We start from the raw sequence: 19,692 nt of genomic DNA, 5'->3' as shown, positions 1-19,692 counted from the left end.
TCTGACGGGGGAGTCACGGAGGGAGTGGTCTTTACGGAATGCTGGTAGGGGAGGGGAGGGAAATATATCCTTGGTGGTGGGGTCCGTTTGGAGGTGGCGGAAATGACGGCGGATGTTGCGCTGTCCATGGAGATTGGTGGGGTGGTAGGTGAGGGCCAGTGGGGTTCTGTCCTGGTGGCGGTTGGGGGGGCGGGGCTCAAGGGCGGAGGAGCGGGAAGTGGAAGAGATGCGGTGGAGGGTATCGTCGACCACGTCGGGGGGGAAATTGCGGTCCTTGAAGAAGGAGGCCATCTGGGTTGTACGTTTTTGGAAGTGGTCCTCCTGGGAGCAGATGCGGCGGAGACAAAGGAATTGGGAGAATGGGATGGCGTTTTTACAGGGGGCAGGGTGGGAGGAGAACACTCACCATTCCTAGTGAGTAGTTCTGTTCAGACATTTGACATTTCTGCATGTGTGGAAATTTAATCAATAAGAACATGCTGTCACTGCAATGGTACAGTGTATGGTCCTGGCATTCTCATGGCCACAAGGAGAGATGGCAAATGGGACCAATCACAGTAGATAGGATATCACAAAGCTGGAGAGCCTTCTCCAGGGTGATTACTACCTATTAGGCCTTCCCTTTAATGGAGAGGTGGCCAAGAATATTGCAGCTCTCTGTGCACTCCAATTTGCAGGAGAACCATCTGTGTTACTTTGCAGTTAACACAGAGGTCTCTCAGCCAGGCTATCAAAAGTAGATAGAAGAAGAATTTTGCTTTTGTTCTAAACAAAGGTGCCAAATGAAACAATTCTCAGACAATGAGGCATGTTTAATAGTGCACACGGTGGCATCCCATTGTGCAAACAGCATCATCAAAGAAACAAAACCTAAAGAGGCCAGGTGAATTGGCTGTGCTAAATTGCCCATAGGTGTGTTAGGTGCATTAGTTGGGGTAAATATAGGGTGGGGGAATGGGTCTGTGTGGGTTGCTCTTCGGAGGGTCATTATGGACTTGTTGGGCCAAAGGGCCTGTTTCAATACTGTAGGGTATCTATCTATCTATCTATCTATCTAAACTCAGCAAGTCTGGCAGCATTTGTGATGAGAAAGTTCTTCTGAAGGGAGGTCGGAATATTGCCTCTGCTTTCTCTCCACAGATGTTGTCAGTAAAAGAAACATGTCTGTGTAGCTCAGTCCCAGGAACTGGTTGGCTATGAAGTTGTCATGTGCTCCTTGGAATCATAGGCCAGTCATCCTGGCACCTATGAGGGCCCTCCTGAGCCATCTCAGCATCCTCAGTATCAGCTTCCTCCCCAAAGGCGATCGCCCGTTCCTTCATCTCATCCTGTCCTAAGGCATCTCCACTTTGTCAAGTGAGGATGTGGAGGGCATAGCAGAGAGCTATGATGTTGGACTCTGTGCTTACAGCATTACACCATCTGACTGGCCCAGGCCTGAACCTCATCTTCAGCAACCCCATGGTCTGCTCCACAATGGCCTTTATGGAAGTACATGTAGTGTCATATGTCTTCTTAGCGTCTGTCTGTGGATTTGTGAAAGGTATAGCAAAACAGGACATGAGGTGTTAGTCCTTGTTGCTGACCTGTCATCCCTGTATGTGCTATTAAGGGCTGAAATATGCAGGAACTAACATTCCCTCTCATTTTCATTATGGCTGCATAGGCCTCCAAGATCAGTGAGTGCCAGATACTTCTGTAACCGGTTGCCACAACCACCATTGACATATTAACACAATTATCATGATGGCACCTTGGAGTGTCTGCATGCACAATTCAGAGGAATGTTGGTCGGGATGTTTGACCGTTCCAGGATATAGCCATTGTGACACCTTGCTGGATAATGTGCACAGACCTGCTACTGGTTGGATCTGAACAAACATGGAGTGATAGCTTTTCTGCTCCTGGTGACTGATAGGACTCTGGTGGCTATGTGATACCATCAACTGCAGTCTGCATTTGCAGAAATCCTGCAACAACAGCAAAGTGACCACCCCAGCTGTCTAACTCCAAGTATCCAAGTGCAAGTTAATAAATAGGTGGTTGTTCGCAAATGGAATATCAATGACTTGCCAGGTACATTTCCCAATGGATGATGCAGAGACTCTGCAGAAGTCCACAATGGCTTGCTGAAAAGATCCACTGGCATAGAAATTCAGGGCCGATTTCACCTTCAAGGCAATTGAGATCGGCTTGAGGGAGACATGATCCGGGATATGCTGAGTTGTTGTTTACATTGAAAGTCTGTCACGTGCACAAAGCCACATTAAACTCTGTAGACACAGTTTCAGGCCAAGGATCATCTCCTACACAGGCTTCTTGTGTAGACTGTTGCCCCTCTGCAGTCTGCTAATGGTTCCAGCTACTGCTGCTGTCTTTCCTGCTGTTTCCATCAGAAAAGTTATTGAATTCTGCGGTTTCTTCTGACCAGAAGAATGGTTGTTTTGATCTGGGCCATCTTGATGTAATCTTTCTATGGAGACTATAATGCATGCAGAGAATTGTGTGTCTCTTTGATACTCAGGTTGTCCCCATCATGCCGAGGAGTGTCTGTCACCTCACAATGTTTCCTGCCTGGCCTCCTCCCCAATAAAGTGTGTTCCATGGGAAATTGCATTCTGTACAGCTTCAAAGGACAACTTATGAGCAACATGATATGCACACAGTGGCAGTATGCATTACCTCAGGTGCCAAAAGCAGTCTGTGTATCCTCTCATACACAATAGTTAGCCTGTCTTCAGGGCGGTTGAAGCAGAATATTTCTAATGTGGCTTTGCCCATGATGATGCTATCCACAAGTAACTCTCTCCTCCTTAACCGACAGCTTTTTCCACCTGCCTTCCTGTGTGACAGTGACCTATGGCCAGGATTGCCAGCAATCACTGTGCTTGTAATGGTTGGCTTGTGCCGATGTGTCAGCATATAGATTAAACTTGCCTCCCTTGCTGCATTGATTACTGGATATCTGAGAGATCACAGTGACAGTCAGGCAGAAAAATAATTTGGCACCATGAGTTCAAGAGACTTCAATGGAACATAGAACATAGAACAGTACAGCACAGAACAGGCCCTTTAGCCCACGATGTTGTGCTGACCACTAATCCTCATATATGCACCCTCAAATTTCTGTGACCATATGCATGTCCAGCAGTCTCTTAAATGTCCCCAATGACCTTGCTTCCACAACTGCTGCTGGCAACGCATTCCATGCTCTCTCAACTCTCTGTGTAAAGAACCCGCCTCTGACATCTCCTCTATACTTTCCTCCAACCAGCTTAAAACTATGATCCCTCATGTGAGCCATTTCTGCCCTGGGAAATAGTCTCTGGCTATCGACTCTATCTATGCCTCGCATTATCTTGTATACCTCAATTAGGTCCCCTCTCCTCCTCCTTTTCTCTAATGAAAAAAGTCCGAGCTCAGTCAACCTCACTTCATAAGATAAGCCCTCCAGTCCAGGCTGCATCCTGGTAAACCTCATCTGAACCCTCTCCAAAGCATCCACATCTTTCCTATAATAGGGCGACCAGAACTAGATGCAGTATTACAAGTGCGGTCTAACCAAAGTTTTATAGAGCTGCAACAAGATCTCACAACTCTTAAACTCAATCCCCCTGTTAATGAAAGCCAAAACACCATATGGTTTCTTAATAACCATGTCCACTTGGGTGGCCATTGTAAGGAATCTATGTACCTGCACACCAAGACCCCTCTGTTACTCCACACTGCCAAGATTCCTATCCTTAATCCTGTACTCAGCTTTCAAATTCGGCCTTCCAAAATGCATCACCTCGCATTTATCCAGGTTGAACTCCACCTGCCACCTCTCAGCCCAGCTCTGCATCCTGTCAATGACCCGCTACAGCCTACAACAGCCCTCTATACTGTCAACGATACCTCCAACCTTTGTGTCGTCTGCAAACTTGCTGACCCATCCTTCAATCCCCTCATCCAAGTCATTAATAAAAATTACAAACAATACAGGCCCAAGGACAGAGCCCTGTGGAACACCACTCACCACTGACTTCCAGGCAGAATATTTTCCTTCTACTACCACTCGCTGTCTTCTGTTGACCAGCCAATTCTGTACCCAGACAGCTAAGTTCCCCTGTATCCCATTCCTCCTGACCTTCTGAATCAGCCTACCATGGGGAACCTTATCAAATGCCTTGCTGAAGTCCATATACATCACATCCACAGCTCAACCCTCATCAACGTTTCTAGTCACATCCTCAAAGAACTCAATAAGGTTTGTGAGGCATGACCTGCTCCTCACAAAGCCGTGTTGACTGCATTTAATCAAGCCATGCTCTTCCAGATGGTCATAAATCCCTCAGAATCCTTTCTAACACTTTGCAGACGACAGACGTGAGACTGACTGGTCTGTAATTGCCAGGGATTTCCCTATTTCATTTCTTGAAGAGAGGAATTACATTTGCCTCTCTCCAGTCCTCAGCTACGACTCCAGTGGAGAGCGAGGATGCAAAGATCTTCGCAAGTGGCGAAGCAATCGCATTTCTCGTTTCCCAAAGCAGCCGAGGACAAATCTGGTCCGGGCCTGGCGACTTGTCAATCTCAATGTTTAACAAAACTTTCAGCACATCAGCTTCCTTTATTTCTATCCATTCCAGCATGCACACCTGCTCTTCAAAGGTTTCATTCACTACAAAGTTTGTTCTTTCATAAAGACAGAAGCAAAAAACTCATTTAGAGCTTCCCCTACCTCCTTAGACTCCACACACAAGTTCCCTATGCTATCCCTGATCGGCCCTACTCTTTCTTTGACCATTCTCTTATTCCTCACATAAGTGTAAAATGCCTTTGTGTTCTCCCTAATCCATTCTGCCAAGCCTTTCTCGTGTTCCCTCCTGGCTCTCCTCAGAGCACTTTTGAGCTCCTTCCTCGCCTGCCTGCAATCCTCTAGAGCTGAGCTTGACCCTAGCTTCCTCCACCTTATGTAAGCTACCTTCTTCCTTTCGACGAGATGCTCCACCGCTCTCGCCATCTAAGGTTCCTTTATCTTACCACTTGCCTGTCTCAGAGGGACATATTTATTCATCACTTCCAACTACTGTTCCTTAACCAGTCTCCACATGTCTATAGTGCCTTTACTATGGAGCAATTGCTCCCAATCCATGCTTCCTAACTCATGTCTAATCGCATCATAGTTTCCTCTTTCTCAATTAAATATCCTCCCATTTTGCCTAATCCTCTCCTTCTCTATAGCTATGTAGAATGTGAGGCAGTTGTGGTCACTATCACCAAAATGCTCTCCCACCACAAGATCTGATACCTGCCCCGGCTCATTTCCGAACACCAAGTCTAGAATGGCCTCTCCCCTTGTCGGCCTGTCAACGTACTGAGTTAGGAAACCCTCCTGAACACACCTTACAAAAACAGCTCCATTCAAATCTTCTGCTTGAAGGAGGTTCCAATCAAGATTGGAAAGTTAAGGTCACCCATTACAACAACCCTACTACATTCACACTTTTCCAAAATCTGCCGACCTATGCTTTCTTCAATCTCCCTGCTGCTATTGGGGGTGCTGATGTGCTGGCAACATCGTACCTGAAGGCAGATGTATCTTTCTGTCCTGCCACTGCACTCTGGATTGCTAAGGGGCTCCTTTAAATGGCCAATCCATGCAAGGTGTAACTCTATCCTCTCAAAGAAAATCTCCTCCCACTTTAGGTTCAGCCATTTCTACTGTGATAACTCTTAGAGAGTATCCTCAACAGCTCTTTGGCTGTTCAAGTGCCAATACCATCCCTTGTTCCAGCTATCCTGTACACCCTCCCACCCCACCCCCAACCATCTCCATAACGCTCCATCCAGCCCTCCTTCATGTGCTGGCAATGTTATCATCATTAATGACCCACCTATGCCCCAGAGCACCTCAACATTAAGTCCTATTGCATGAGCTGAAGTTTATCCCTCCCTAATGGACGCTACCAACACCCTGATGTTTCTTGTCTCACCCCGAGGAGCAGGAAAATCAACGTTTCAGGCAGGAATTGAAGGGACTCCTGCCTGAAATGTCGATTTTCCTGCTCCTCAGATGCTGCCTGGCCTGCTGTGCTTTTCTAGCACCACTCTAATCTTATCCAAGGACTGTTTAAATGCCTCTAATGTGGCTGCATTAACTACATTATCAGGCAGGGCATTCCATGGCCTTACCACTCTCTGAGTAAAGAACCTGCCTCTGATATCTGTCTTAAATCTATCACCCCCTCAAGTTGCAGCTATGCCCCTTCATACAAGCCGATGTCATCATCCTAGGAAAAAGACTCTCACTGTCTACCCTATCTAATCCTCTGATCATTTTGTATGTCTCTATCAAATCCCTTCTTAACCTTCTTTTCTCCAATGAGAACAGACCCAAGTCCCTCAGCCTTTCCTCATAAGACCTTCCCTCCAGATCAGGCAACATCCTGGTAAGTCTCCTCTGCACCTTTTCCTGCTTCCACATCCTTTCTGTAATGGGGCGACCAGAACTGTACACAATATTCAAAGTGCGGCTGCACTAGCATTTTGTACAGTTGCAGCATGACATTCCGGCTCCAGAACTCAATCTGTCTACCAATAAAACCCAACACACCGTATGCCTTTTTAACAGCACTGTTAACTTAGGTGGCAACTTTCAGGGATTTATGTACATGGACTCCAAGATCCCTCTGCACACCCCACACTACCCAGAACCTTGCCATTCACCCAGTATTCTGCCTTCCTGTTATTCTTCCCAAAGTGAATCACCTCACATTTATCTGCATTGAACTCCATTTGCCACCTCTCAGCCCAATTCTACAGTTTATCCAAGTCTCCCTGCAACCTGCAACATTCTTCCACACTGTCCACTACTCCACCAACTTTAGTGTCATCTGAAAACTTACTAACCCATCCACCTATGCCTGCGTCTCAGTCATTTATAAAAATGATAAACAGCAGTGGTTCCAAAACAGATCCTTGTGACACATCACTAGTAACTGGACTCCAGGCTGAATATTTTCCATCAACCACCACTTGCTGTCTTCTTACAGAAAGCCAGTTTCTAATCCAAACTACTAAATCACCCTCAATCCCATGCCTCTGCATTTTCTCCAACAGCCTACCATTTGGAACCTTATCAAAGGCTTTACTGAAGTCCATGTACACCACGTCAACTGCCCGCCCTCATCCATTTGCTTGGTCACCTTCTCAAAAAAACTCAATGAGGTTTGTAAGACATGACCTGCCCTTGACAAAATCATGTTGACAACTCCAATCAAATTGTGCTTGCTAGATGATTATAAATCCTATCTCTTATAATCCTTTCCAAAACATTTCCTACAAAAGATGTAAGGCTTACTGGTCTATAATTACCTGAGTCATCTCTAATGCCCTTTTTGAACAAGAGCAGAAAACTTGCAATCCTCCAGTCCTCTGTTACTAAACCTGTAGACAATGATGACTCAAAGATCAAGGTCAAAGGCTCAACCATCTCCTCCCTAGCTTCCCAGAGAATCCTTGGATAAATCCCATTCGGCCCATCTACTTTCACATCTTCTAGAATTGATAACTCCTCCTACTTACTAACCTCTCTCCTTTCTAGTCTAATAACCTTCTCCTTCTCAGTATTCTCCTCTACAATATTCTCCTTCTCCTGAGTGAAAACAGATGAGAAATATTCGTTTAGCACCTCTTCGATCTCCACAGGGTCCACACACAACTTCCCACGTCTGTCTTTGACTGGCTCTATTCCTACCCCAGTCAACCTTTTATTCCTCACAGTTCTTGAGGATCAAAAACATCCAGGCAGTACAGTGATAAAAGGATTCCAAATAAGCTGTCGTCTCACAACCGAATGGATGTGGAAATACTCATTTACATGCCTGCACAATATTTCTGAAACACTGTCCTTTCTTTTCAAGTGCTCTGGGATCTGTAACCTAGGGAAATGCCCACATTTATTTCACCTATGATTTTAATTGTCCTTGCTGCTGATCTGATTTTACTTCCTTACTACAGTTCGACCAGCTGTTTCTCAGCTGGTGCCATTTTATATTTTGAAATATCAAGTTCTGTATGTCACAATATGAATGAAGCAACAGAAATATGCTTGGCTGAACTTTGCAAATAGTTTACGTGTTAAACCTGAGCTCATTAATAACTTGGCAGTTTGATTTTAAAATAACCTGATCAACTGAAACAGAATAAGATCCACATCAGCAAAAAATTGGAAACCTATCGAGATAAGAAACTGACTCTTCAGCTTATCTTGCAAATCTGAATTTGATGTAAAACAATATGAGAGCACAGGACAGAATGTCTGTGCTCAGGTAATTTATTTCAGCCGGGGCAGATGATGAAACATTATTACTGGCCTTAGTGTCCCTGGACCAGGGATTTGATAGTCAGTCATGCACAATCAATCTTGCATATGATCCTGCTGTTCAGTCTGTACATCTGTGTAAGAGTTGAAATTAGACATGGACTCAGCTGCAGTTTTTCCCTCAAGCACCATAACTTGCCAATATTCACTCCTTTGGAAGAAGCACTGTTCTTAGAGAACATGGTAGTTTATTGCATGATAGTATTAAGTACAACTACATCAATAATCATGCATAATTCCTGACTCTCTCCGGAACTGTATAGAAGAGAGCAGCACCCTAAGAAGGCTATTGTAGAGCTTCCAAGCACCACCCAAAAACTATATGACATAATCAAATTGGACAAAGTTAACAAAGCTTAAATATTAATGCTTTCAGAACTATTATTTCATACAACACCCCAGCCACCTGCCAACCTCACTCACCTAGCACCTCACATGCCTATCACCTCAGTCACTTGTCACCTCGTCTACCTATTATCTCAGCAATGTGCCAACCTACCTAGCCTCCACAGCTATCTTCCAATTCTTCCAACTTATCCATTAACTCATTCATTCTTGCACCCTGGGAACTGCAAATGCTGGAGATCAGAGTGGAGAGTGTGGTGCTGGAAAAGCACAGCAGGTCAGGCAGCATCGGAGGAGCAGGAGACTCAATGTTTTGGGCATAATTCAGGCATCATTCCTGATGAAGGGCTTATGCCCGAAACGTTGATTCTCCTGCTCCTCGGAAGCTGCCTGACCTGCTGTGCTTTTCTGGCTCCACACTCTCAACCTTAACCTTATTGTATAGCAGCTATTAAAAAAGGCTATGTTCTGTCATTGAACCTGATTCTCCTCCATTTCTAAGCTCTAAAGGAAAATTGCATTCTGCATTCCTGTTAAAGCCTGGGCTCGGAAGAAAGTCTGTGAATATTTTAGCCAAATGGCAATTGAATAATTACTGCTGCTCCTCAAAAGATACAGATCATGGGTTAATGGTTCATTTCTTTTGTTAACTACAGAAAACTAAGTTTTGTTGTTTTCAAACATATAGGTGAATAAATTAATTAATGAGTCCCAGGTGATGATGCCATTGTAATGTATGCCTGAGCAAGGCATAATCCTAAATTGCTGAAAATGTGTTGCTGGAAAAGCGCAGCAGGTCAGGCAGCATCCAGGGAACAGGAGAATCGACGTTTCGGGCATAAGCCCTTCTTTAGGAATCAGGAAGGGCTTATGCCCGAAACGTCGATTCTCCTGTTCCCTGGATGCTGCCTGACCTGCTGCGCTTTTCCAGCAACACATTTTCAGCTCTGATCTCCAGCATCTGCAGACCTCACTTTCTCCTCATAATCCTAAATTGGACTATTGGACTTCAGGCCTCATCTAGTACAAGTTGAAGAGTTACCAGCAGTTGTCAGAGCTCCACAGGGATATGACCCATCTGCAGGTTTGAATTTCAGGTCGCTTCCCTTACAGTAATGACTCACTAAGTGCTGGAATGGTGTAGTATGGGAGAATGCCAACTGCAGTCAGCAGTCAGCAGTGATGCTGAGGAGTGGTGTGGAGCCAGCAGGCGCACTACTTAATATTTCTTCTTAACATTTTGTTAAGGTCATATTCAAGCAGCAAAGCTTAAGTGGAGCAGCCTGGCAACAAATTCATTGAGTGGTCCTAAAGCAAATATTATACTCCTTGTTGCCAGCTGCTTTAGGAGGTCATTCTCTGATCTTAAAAATTCCAGCTAAATACAAATGAAGGTTTGATGTGAATACATGAGAAAGTTACACAGCAAAAAAAAAAACAGAAATAACAATGAGATCAAACTGGAATGCAAACCTTCTAAATACAATTTTTCATTTCCTATTATTGGCCATCCACAAATAGATTTTCATGTTCATGTGTTTGTTAATTCACAGTGTGTTTTTAGATACTAAAAGTTGTAAATCCAAAATGAACAAAAGCTGTCTTGATTTTCAGTTTCACATTACGGTGCAGGGTTTTGAATATGAAGTTTTTTTTTTCTATTTTTGATATCTCCTTCTCTATTGGTGAGGCCAGAACTGTGTATTTCAATGATGTTTCGTTTTGATATCTAAGAACAGATGAAGTCAGCGTGCAGTAATCAAGAGGGGGGAACCTTAGCTAGTTTCTCTGAGCTAGTTGTTCTAGCAGTGTCCTAAATAAGATAACCATTGATCAATTTTGGTTCTTTCAACTCTAAATTTTAGTACCAGGCTGACTGTTGCATTTATTTGTTGAGCCATCAAGTTGCAGATATGTTTTCGAGATGCACAATCGACCAAGGGAGAAAAACAGGCATTGCACTTAAATAAAATTTAACTGGAGACTTTTTTCCTCTCATTCAATGTACACATGTATGATTTAATTCCAGTTGAAAACGACGAGACATGTTTCTGGAGGATAGAATAAGGGTATTTTTCAAGTCAGCTTGTTTCTGACATTTGACACAAAGGTAGTATAATATATGGGGTATAATATATGGGGTATAATATATGGGGATGGTATCTTTCCAGCTCAGTATGAAGTGATTCATAGCGAGAAAGTTGGAAAGGTGAGATGTCCAACAAGGACAAGGTCCAAAGACGTGCAGGTTAGATGGATTGGCCATTCTAGATTACCCCATATTGTTCAGGGATATGCAGGTTAGATGGATTGACCATGCTAAATTACCCCGTATTGTCCAGGGATATGCAGCTTAGTTGGATTAGCCATGGTATATGTGGGGTTACAGGGATAGGGTAGGGGCGTGGGTCTGAGTGGGATGCTTTTTTCAGGGTCAGTGCAGACTCAATGAGCTGAATGGCATCTTGCTGCTCTCTAGAGGTTCTATGATTCTAAGGACCTTCTCACTGTTTAGACCAAAAGTCTAATTTTATAACTAAGTCCTGAATAGTGAAATGAGATTTTTGCTCAGGAGAGATGAGAAGCTAATTTACATGGATAGTACTCATTATCTCCTGCATCATTACCCAGTCTTGCCTCATTAATATGCAGTTTCCCATTTTTTCACCTGCCAGATAGAAACTAGATACTGAGAATTCCCAACCTGCAAGTCAGAGTGTTTACCTGACCACTCTAACTTGCTGCTTGCTCCCCTGGATCTCTATCTTGAGTACCCAGCACCGGCATCTCAGGGCTTGGTCGATGGGGAGCAATATCATGCAGTCCACAGACAGAAAATCTAAGTACAGCTTTTACAAAGCCATCAGGGATGCCAGGAGACAATACAAGACTACACTAGAGTCCCAGACTAACCACACGAACACACGTTGACTGTAGTGAGGCTTAAATGATATAATGCAGTACGAAGTGCAGTTAATTAGAATGACTGACAACAATGCATCTCTGTCTCTCTGATGAGCTCCATGAATTATCTGCTTGTTTTAAACAGAAGGTCAGCAAAATAATGTCACCTGCTCTGACAACCTTGTGTGCAAGTGTACCCACGGTCATTACTGCACACATCAAATCAGCCTTCTTGATAGTGAATCCACAGAAAGTGACTGGCCCAGTTGGAGTCCCCAGCAGTGCACTCAGATCCTGCGTGGACCAGCTGGCTGGAGTATGTGCAGACATCTTTACCTTCTCGTTACTACAATGTGACATTCCCACCTGCTTCAAGAAGACCACTATCATCTCAGTGCCAAAGAAAAGTCAGGTAATGGACTTTAATGACGACTGCCCAGTGGCTCTGACATCCATCATTTTGAAGTACTTTGAGAGGTTAGTAATGGCACACATCAACTCCAACCTCCCAGAGTACCATGACCCACCATAATTTGCCTACCATTGTAATAGGTCCACAGCAGACACCATCTCCCTTGTCCTACACTCATCCTTGGAACATCTGGATAACAAGGGCACCTACATCAGACTTGTTTTGTTTTGGCTTTAACTGCACCTTAAACACCATAATTCCAACAACACTCATCTCCAAACTCCAAGACCTGGACTCTGCTCACCCTTCTGCAACTAGGTTCTCAACTTCCTGACTTACGGACTGCAATCAGTAAGGACAGGCAGCAACACCTCTTCCACAATAATCCTCAACATTGGTGCCCGACAAGGCTGTGTACTCAGCCCCTTACTGTACTCCTTATACACTCACAATGGGTGGCCAAATTTAACTCTAACTTCATTTATAAATTTGTTGATGACACCACCATAATAGGTCAAATCACAAACAATGTCAAGGCAGAGTACAGGAAGGAGATAGGAGAAAGTGAGGACTGCAAATGCTGGAGATCAGAGTCAAAAGGCATGGCACCGGAAAAGCACAGCCAGTCAGGCAGCATCCGATGAGCAGGAGAGTCAACGTTTCAAGCATAAGCATTCCTGATAAAGAGCTTATTCTTGAAACATCAACTTTCCTGCTCCTTGGATGCTGCCTGACTGGCTGTGCTTTTCCAGCACCACACTTATTGATACAGGAAGGAGGTAGACAGCTTAGTGGCCTGATATCAAGACAACAATCGCTCCTTCAGTGTCAGAAGAATGAAGGAGCTAGTTGTCAACTTCAGGAAATAGAGTGGAGGACACATCTCTTTCTGTATCAATGGTGCTGAGGTGGAGGTAATCAAGACCTTCAAGTTCCTAGGAGTAAATATCACCAATGATATATTCTGGTCCATCCACATCAATGCTCCAGTCAAAAAATCACACCAATGCCTCTACTTCCTCAGAAGGTGAAAGGAATTCAGCATGTCCACAATGACTCTAGCTAATTTTAATTGATGCACTATAGAAAGCATCCTATCTGGATGCATCATGGCTTGGTTATGGCAACTGCTGTACCCAACATCGCAAAACATTACAGAGAGTTATGAATTCAGCCCAACCTAGCTCTCCTTCCATTGACTCTGTCTATACTTCCTGCTGCCTCAGGAAAGCAACCAACATCATCAAAGACCCCTCCCACCCTGGTTATGCTCTCTTCCACCCTCTTCTGTCAGACAGAAGATACAAGAGTTTGAAAGCACATACCATCAAATTGAATAACAGCATCTCCCCCGCTGTTATCAGGCTTGTGAATGGATCTCTTCTATATTAGAGTTCATCTTTCTCTGCACGTTCTCTGTTGCCACAACATTATGTTCTACATTCTGTTCTATTACTCTGGTGTACTTATGTAAAGTATGATTTGGCTAGTTAGTATGCAAAACAATATTTTTGACTGTATCCTTGCACATGACAATAGTAAATCAAATCAAATAAAAAAAAAACCTTTGGAAACTAGGCAGCCTTGCAAGTTTATTCTCTGAAGTATCTGTACTCTTTTCCTCCGAGGTGGAGGAACGGATACCCTTTAAGGGGCTACTCTTTAGATATCAAAGACTGTGACAATTCCACTTTGCACCTGTAGGAGTCAAAAGAGAGAATACATTGTTTCATGTAACAAGTTCGTTCACAGTGGGCTAACAGGAGAATAGCACAATAATGCTTGGTTGCCAAGTCATGGATAATTTCGTGGTCCCACAGGACTTGTCCTAGTTCTTATGAGCCCAGAACCCCTTTTCGTAGGGGTGAGGTCATTGTCGGGCACCTTCCCATCTTGACTCTTTTGGCTTACTATAAGCTATTTTCTCCTGAAATGAGGTAAAGGGAAGGGTTGGGTGAGATGAAAGTAGTTAGCACAGCTGTAAGTGTTGGTGTAGGTGGGAGTAAGGAGAAGAGGTGCCTGAGTGAGCAAGCAGTGCAGACACCATGCAGAATTAATAGTGTGGGGCTTCAGGGTGGGTGACAATGGGTGAGGGAAGATGTTGGCATGCAATAGCGGCAGTCATGGAGCATTATTCTTGGTGAGATGCACCTGCAAGAGCAGAGATAGAGTAAGAGTGAGGTATCAGTGTGAAGATGGTGACACTTACAATGGCAGTGAGGAGAAGGCCATTGACTATACTTACCCTGGTGACGATCTCAGGCCAGCCAGGTAGAGCCTAGTGTTGTGGGCTCTTCTGCTAGTCCAGCATGACGATGGCCCTTTTTTACACCACCCCCATATACAAGGATCCCTTGACCCCTGTGCACAAAGTATCAAATGAGGCAGGCACCACAGGCATTTGGTACATTGTTAATTCGGTAAGTTTGGGACAATGGGGCAAGAAAACCCATTAGTTTTTCCCTTTACGGGAGAGACGCTCTCTGAAATTGATGGAAATGACAGCCAATTTCTGGTAAGTATCCATTCTTTATGAATCCGTAATGCTGCTTTCCAGCATGAAACTTTTCGATAACTATGTCTTTGTAAATTTCAGAGAAAGTTATCAAATCATATTAAAACCAAACTTCAGTTATGTTTGACTCATCAACCAAAACATTGTTGACCCGGACAGTTAGAGAGCCAGTGTAAGACCCACATTACCTCTTCCAGAGAAGGCCAGCAAAACCAGACTCCAATCAGACAGAGGCAAGGTCACCAGCATAACACAGAGGACCTAGTACAAAGGTGAGTGAAGTGATAGGGCGGAGAGTCTTGGATTGGGGGTCACAGGATGGGAAACAGGGAGGCTGGAAGTAGGGGCAAGTGGTGGCTCCACCAGGCACACCCATGCCTGATGTCAATCTCTTGATCAGACAGCGATTGCCTTTGATTGAGGACTTACCCCATTATGAGATGACAAGCCGCCTGTAGGTGAATCATATCATGATCACTGCACAGTCCCAGCAGTGGCCAAATGAGACCATTAAGCAGTCCTTCAGTGGCCACTAAAAGACTTTAGTTGGTGATGGGGCTGGAAACTTGATCATGGATGTTTCCCTCTGAATGAAGTTCTGGTAGAGGTGAGATGATGGAGTGGTTTGTGTATACCAACTTAGTCTAATTAAGTTTCCTACTTACCTCTAAACTCAAGGCCTCCAGCTGCAGAAGATTCCACACAAAAGTCTACTTTGTGTGAGTCAGGATTGGACATAGAATTATAGAATCATTGTATTTTACAGAACAGAAGGAGGCTATTCAGCCCATCATGTCTATACTGGCCCCTGAGCTAGTCCCATTCTCCAGCCCTACCTTCATAATGTTCTAAATTCATCGCGTTCAAATATGTATCCAGCCCTTTTGTGGAATCTTCTGAGCAGCAAATTTCAAATCCTAACAACTCTGAGTTAGGAAGTTTCTCCTCATCACATTCCTAGCTCTGTTGCTGAAAATCTTAAAACTGTGACCCTATTTCCTAACATAACAACTAGTGGAAAAAGTGTATCTTTCTTTCCCCTGTCAAAATTACTCATCATTTTGAACTCCTCAATAAGGTCAACCACAACATGTCATGGCAACCACTGCAAGACGTGTCAGAGTATCGATATGGATACCACCGTTACACAATACACCCATGGGGATGGCCTCGACCAGGACCTTGGGATCATGTCACACTAAAGGTGACCCCACTACACTATACATTCTCTCTCTCTCTCTCTCTCTCTCTGTCTCTCTCTCATACACACACAAGCGCACATACATAACTCACACACTCATGCAGACCTCTTTCATACACACGCTCTCTCTCATACACACACATACCTCCCACACTCACACCCATGCAGACACATTCTCACAAGCTTATGCTCCATCACACTCGCACACACTTTACCAAGCATGCACACACTCAAACACACTCTCTCATGCGCACTCACACTCACATGCAGACACTCACACTCCCTCTCTCTCTCATGCATGCACACACACATATAAGTCTATGGGGTGAATTTGTAGTTGCAGAATTATATTTGCAAATACATTCTATTTTGCTCAAGGAGTGCACAATCTGCAGGCAGTCAATCCATATAATATTTTATAAATTCCACTTTGGAAATAGAGCCAGTCTGACTTAAGATTGGGATACAGACAGACTCTAACCTCACACTTTTAATGCATTGTCTGAGCTGAGATGTCTTTTGTTTTGTAAAACTTTAAGTTATCTTGTGAATGTGACTTAAAAGAAGTTCTGGGATTTACACATTAATTAATCAAAACCTGCAACTCATTCTAAAAGATGAAAGATTTAGTAGCAATCTAGGTTTGTTCAATATATCACTTCAGTTGCATGTACTGTAATCTTTTGCTATAAATTCTGTGTCTTAAGGTGCTGCTGCACAAATACCTGATGAAGGAGCAGTGCTCCAAAAGCTAGTGCTCCCAAATAAACCTGTTGAACTATAACCTGGTGTTGTGTGATTTTTAACAATGCACAAAATGTGGTCTGACCAATGATTTGTAGAAGTATAGCATCACTTATTTGTTTTTGTACTCTATGCTTCTATTAATACACCCAAGGAACCTATAAGCTTTCTTAACAGCAGTTTCAGTTTGCCTGGTCATAATTCAAAGAATTACGCACTTGGACCCTGAGATCCATCTGCTTCCATACTCCTCGCAGAGTTGTACCATTGAATCAGTATTGTCTCTCGATGTTACTTCTACCAAAATGTTTTACCTCACATTTCTCTGCATTGAAGTTCATCTGCCAGATGGCTGCTCATTTGGCCAACTTGTCAATGTTTCTCTGAAGTCACTCAGCATTATCCTCACTATGCATATAAAAAAACTGAATTGTTTCAATGCAGTTATCAAATTTGTCAGATCTAATCATTTGTCGAGATACACAGATCACTTTAACAACTCACTAAGTATCTCTACACTTTATTTTATTATTTGTTCTGATTGAAAGGTGCAAGCATTCAGATAAAGAAGTGATATGGCATTGTCAACAATTTCATTGGCAGTCGAGAGAGTTAATGAGTTGTATATCCTGGCAATCCAATGATTTTGTGCATTTGCTTTGTTTCATTACCTTGATTATGCTGTTAGGCTTATTGGTTTATCTATGCACAATATCTGATGTTTCTGGCAGAGGAGTAAACCTATGCAACTACAACTTCGACTTGTTTGGCAGTCCAATGGGTTTATGTATCCATGGTATTTGATTTCCCTTGTGTTGACATAGTGTAAAATTCTGACCTTGCTGGCAGTGTAGATTATGCATCTGCACTGTCTGGTCATCCTGAGAGGCTTGTGACTGTGTCCATAAAATCCAATTTCCTCAACAGCACGGCACATCAACATAGCATGTGTGCCTGATTTCTTCAACATCAAGTACAATGTTAGAACAGACATCAAGGAATCTTTTTTACACAGAAGGTGGTCAACAAATAGAATGCATTACCAAGATGTCTGATCAGGAAAAATTAAATAAAACAGTGTGAGGCCTTCTACAATATTTTTTAATTTAAATTTTTTAGTTCCCACATTTTGGATTGTCCTTCTCATGAGTTTCAAATCGTTATGCCTTTATATATTCACCAGCCTGCATACCTAGGTTAACCTTTGTTAGTTGTCTAAGATCACTAACTTCTGTGCTGACTATTTTAGCCACCAAAGTTATTCTGTACCTCTTCAGAATCTTTTCCCTATCTTTAATAATCTGCAGAGAATTAGTCAGCTATGCAAAGTTTGATAAAACAATACACAAAAACATACAGAGCATTAAAAAACCATGAAAGGTCAAAGCACACAGTAAATTGCATGTGGTCAGAACATGAGAGTTGTACAGTCTGTACAATACAAAATGTTACAGTATTTTGATAAAATGCTCTGTGGTTGTCATTTGCACATTATTTTGAAATTAAATCACTTCCACTTTAATGTTGAAGAAAGTTTCATTATATGAACCTTAAGATATTTGGTATTTCCTCATCAGCACTTACTCGCAATGAGTGTCTTCCCTGCCTTGGGGTTTGATTGCTGTCCCTCTGAATGTATACAACAGTATGGTTTCCTCATTCTTACACAGCACAGTGTTAACCTTCAGTAGAGTGTGTTCATATGTGAAACATTTCTGGATGTCAGGTTTTCCTGACGAAAGCTGATAATGCACTCAAAATGTGCATCTATTGGCAATTGTTATAAAGGACTAATGCATTCAAAGTGGATCAATACTTCAAACTGGCCACAAGTATACATATGCGAGCTCAACTATGTGAGATTCGGTTATGTAGTGGTGAGATAGATTTATAAATGCTGAAAACATTTGGCAGTGGATTCCTCCTGTGATATGTGGATCATATGGATGATTTTTGAATATCCAATGGAAAGTGGAAACCTAGTATCATGTGCAATGGCAATATACTTTAGTGTGGTGGTTATCTTCCTGGACAAGAAAGCCAAAAAGCTGTCAAAATACCCAGTTGAATTTCAGTCAATTGCAAGCAGTTAAATGCCTGAAAAACTGAATTCAAATTTGTTTTCTAATTCTTCTGTGAAGAATTTTATTACATTAAAGGTGCTATATAAATATAAGTTATTGAAATCAGTGAAAGTGACTGTGATACTATCAATTTCTATTATCAATCCAACTAGTTCACTAATGCCATGAAGAAAGGAGATATTCTGTCTTTACTTCGTCTGAGCTGTATGTGATCTAGTCTCCACACTCTGTGTTAATATGATACAATTAAACAGGTTGGTAGGACATTTTAAAGAGCAGAAACAAAGCTGTCGGTTGATTAAAAAAAAATGCACCTCCCAAAACGCCATCCTTGACAACTCAAACTGTGCAATAAATGTTTACCCTACCAGTGGATGATTCTTTTTCTAAACACTAAAACATTTTACCCTAAACTTTTTGTTTTATGGAAATCACAACAACACATTTTAGGAAGGATTTGAAAGAGGTGTTCAAAATCATGGATGGCCACGACAGTCAGAGAGAAACTTTTCTTTGGCGGAAGAGTCCAAACCATATTGATTTTGAGGCACTTGGCAAAAGAAGTAACAGTGACATGAGAAAAAAAAATGTTTATGCATTAAGCAATTAAGATTTGGAATGCATTACATGCAAGTATGGTTGAGGCGGATACTATCAGGGTATTTAAAAGGGCACTGGACAAACCCCTTAAAAGGCAGAACTTGCTGCGCCCGAAGAAAGAACAAAGGAGTAGGATTAACTGACTTGATCTTGCAGAGAGCTGACAGAAATGCAATCGTCCAAATAGTTTCCTTCTGTGCTGTACTCATTTTATCATTCTAAGAGTTAGATTCTAGACAGTTCGAATAAAAATTAGTGTCATCACAATCACGCATGTACTTTACATGAGTGCAGGAGACAGAGAGGTCTGCAGATGCTGGAGATCAGAGTTGAGAGTGTGTTGCTGGAAAAGCACGGCAGGTCAGGCAACATCCGAGGAGCAGGAAAATCGGCATTTCTGGCCGGAGCCCTTCATCAGGATTCCCGATGAAGGGCTCCGGCCCAAAACATCGATTTTCCTGCTTCACATGAGTGCAAGCTGTCAAGGTGACATTTCTGCTTTGCAATGTCAGAGCGATG

This window comes from Chiloscyllium plagiosum, chromosome 1 (genome assembly GCF_004010195.1).
Source record: "Chiloscyllium plagiosum isolate BGI_BamShark_2017 chromosome 1, ASM401019v2, whole genome shotgun sequence".
Classification (NCBI taxonomy): domain Eukaryota; kingdom Metazoa; phylum Chordata; class Chondrichthyes; order Orectolobiformes; family Hemiscylliidae; genus Chiloscyllium; species Chiloscyllium plagiosum.
The sequence above is the reverse complement of the archived record's forward strand: the minus strand, read 5'-3'. Positions refer to the sequence as shown.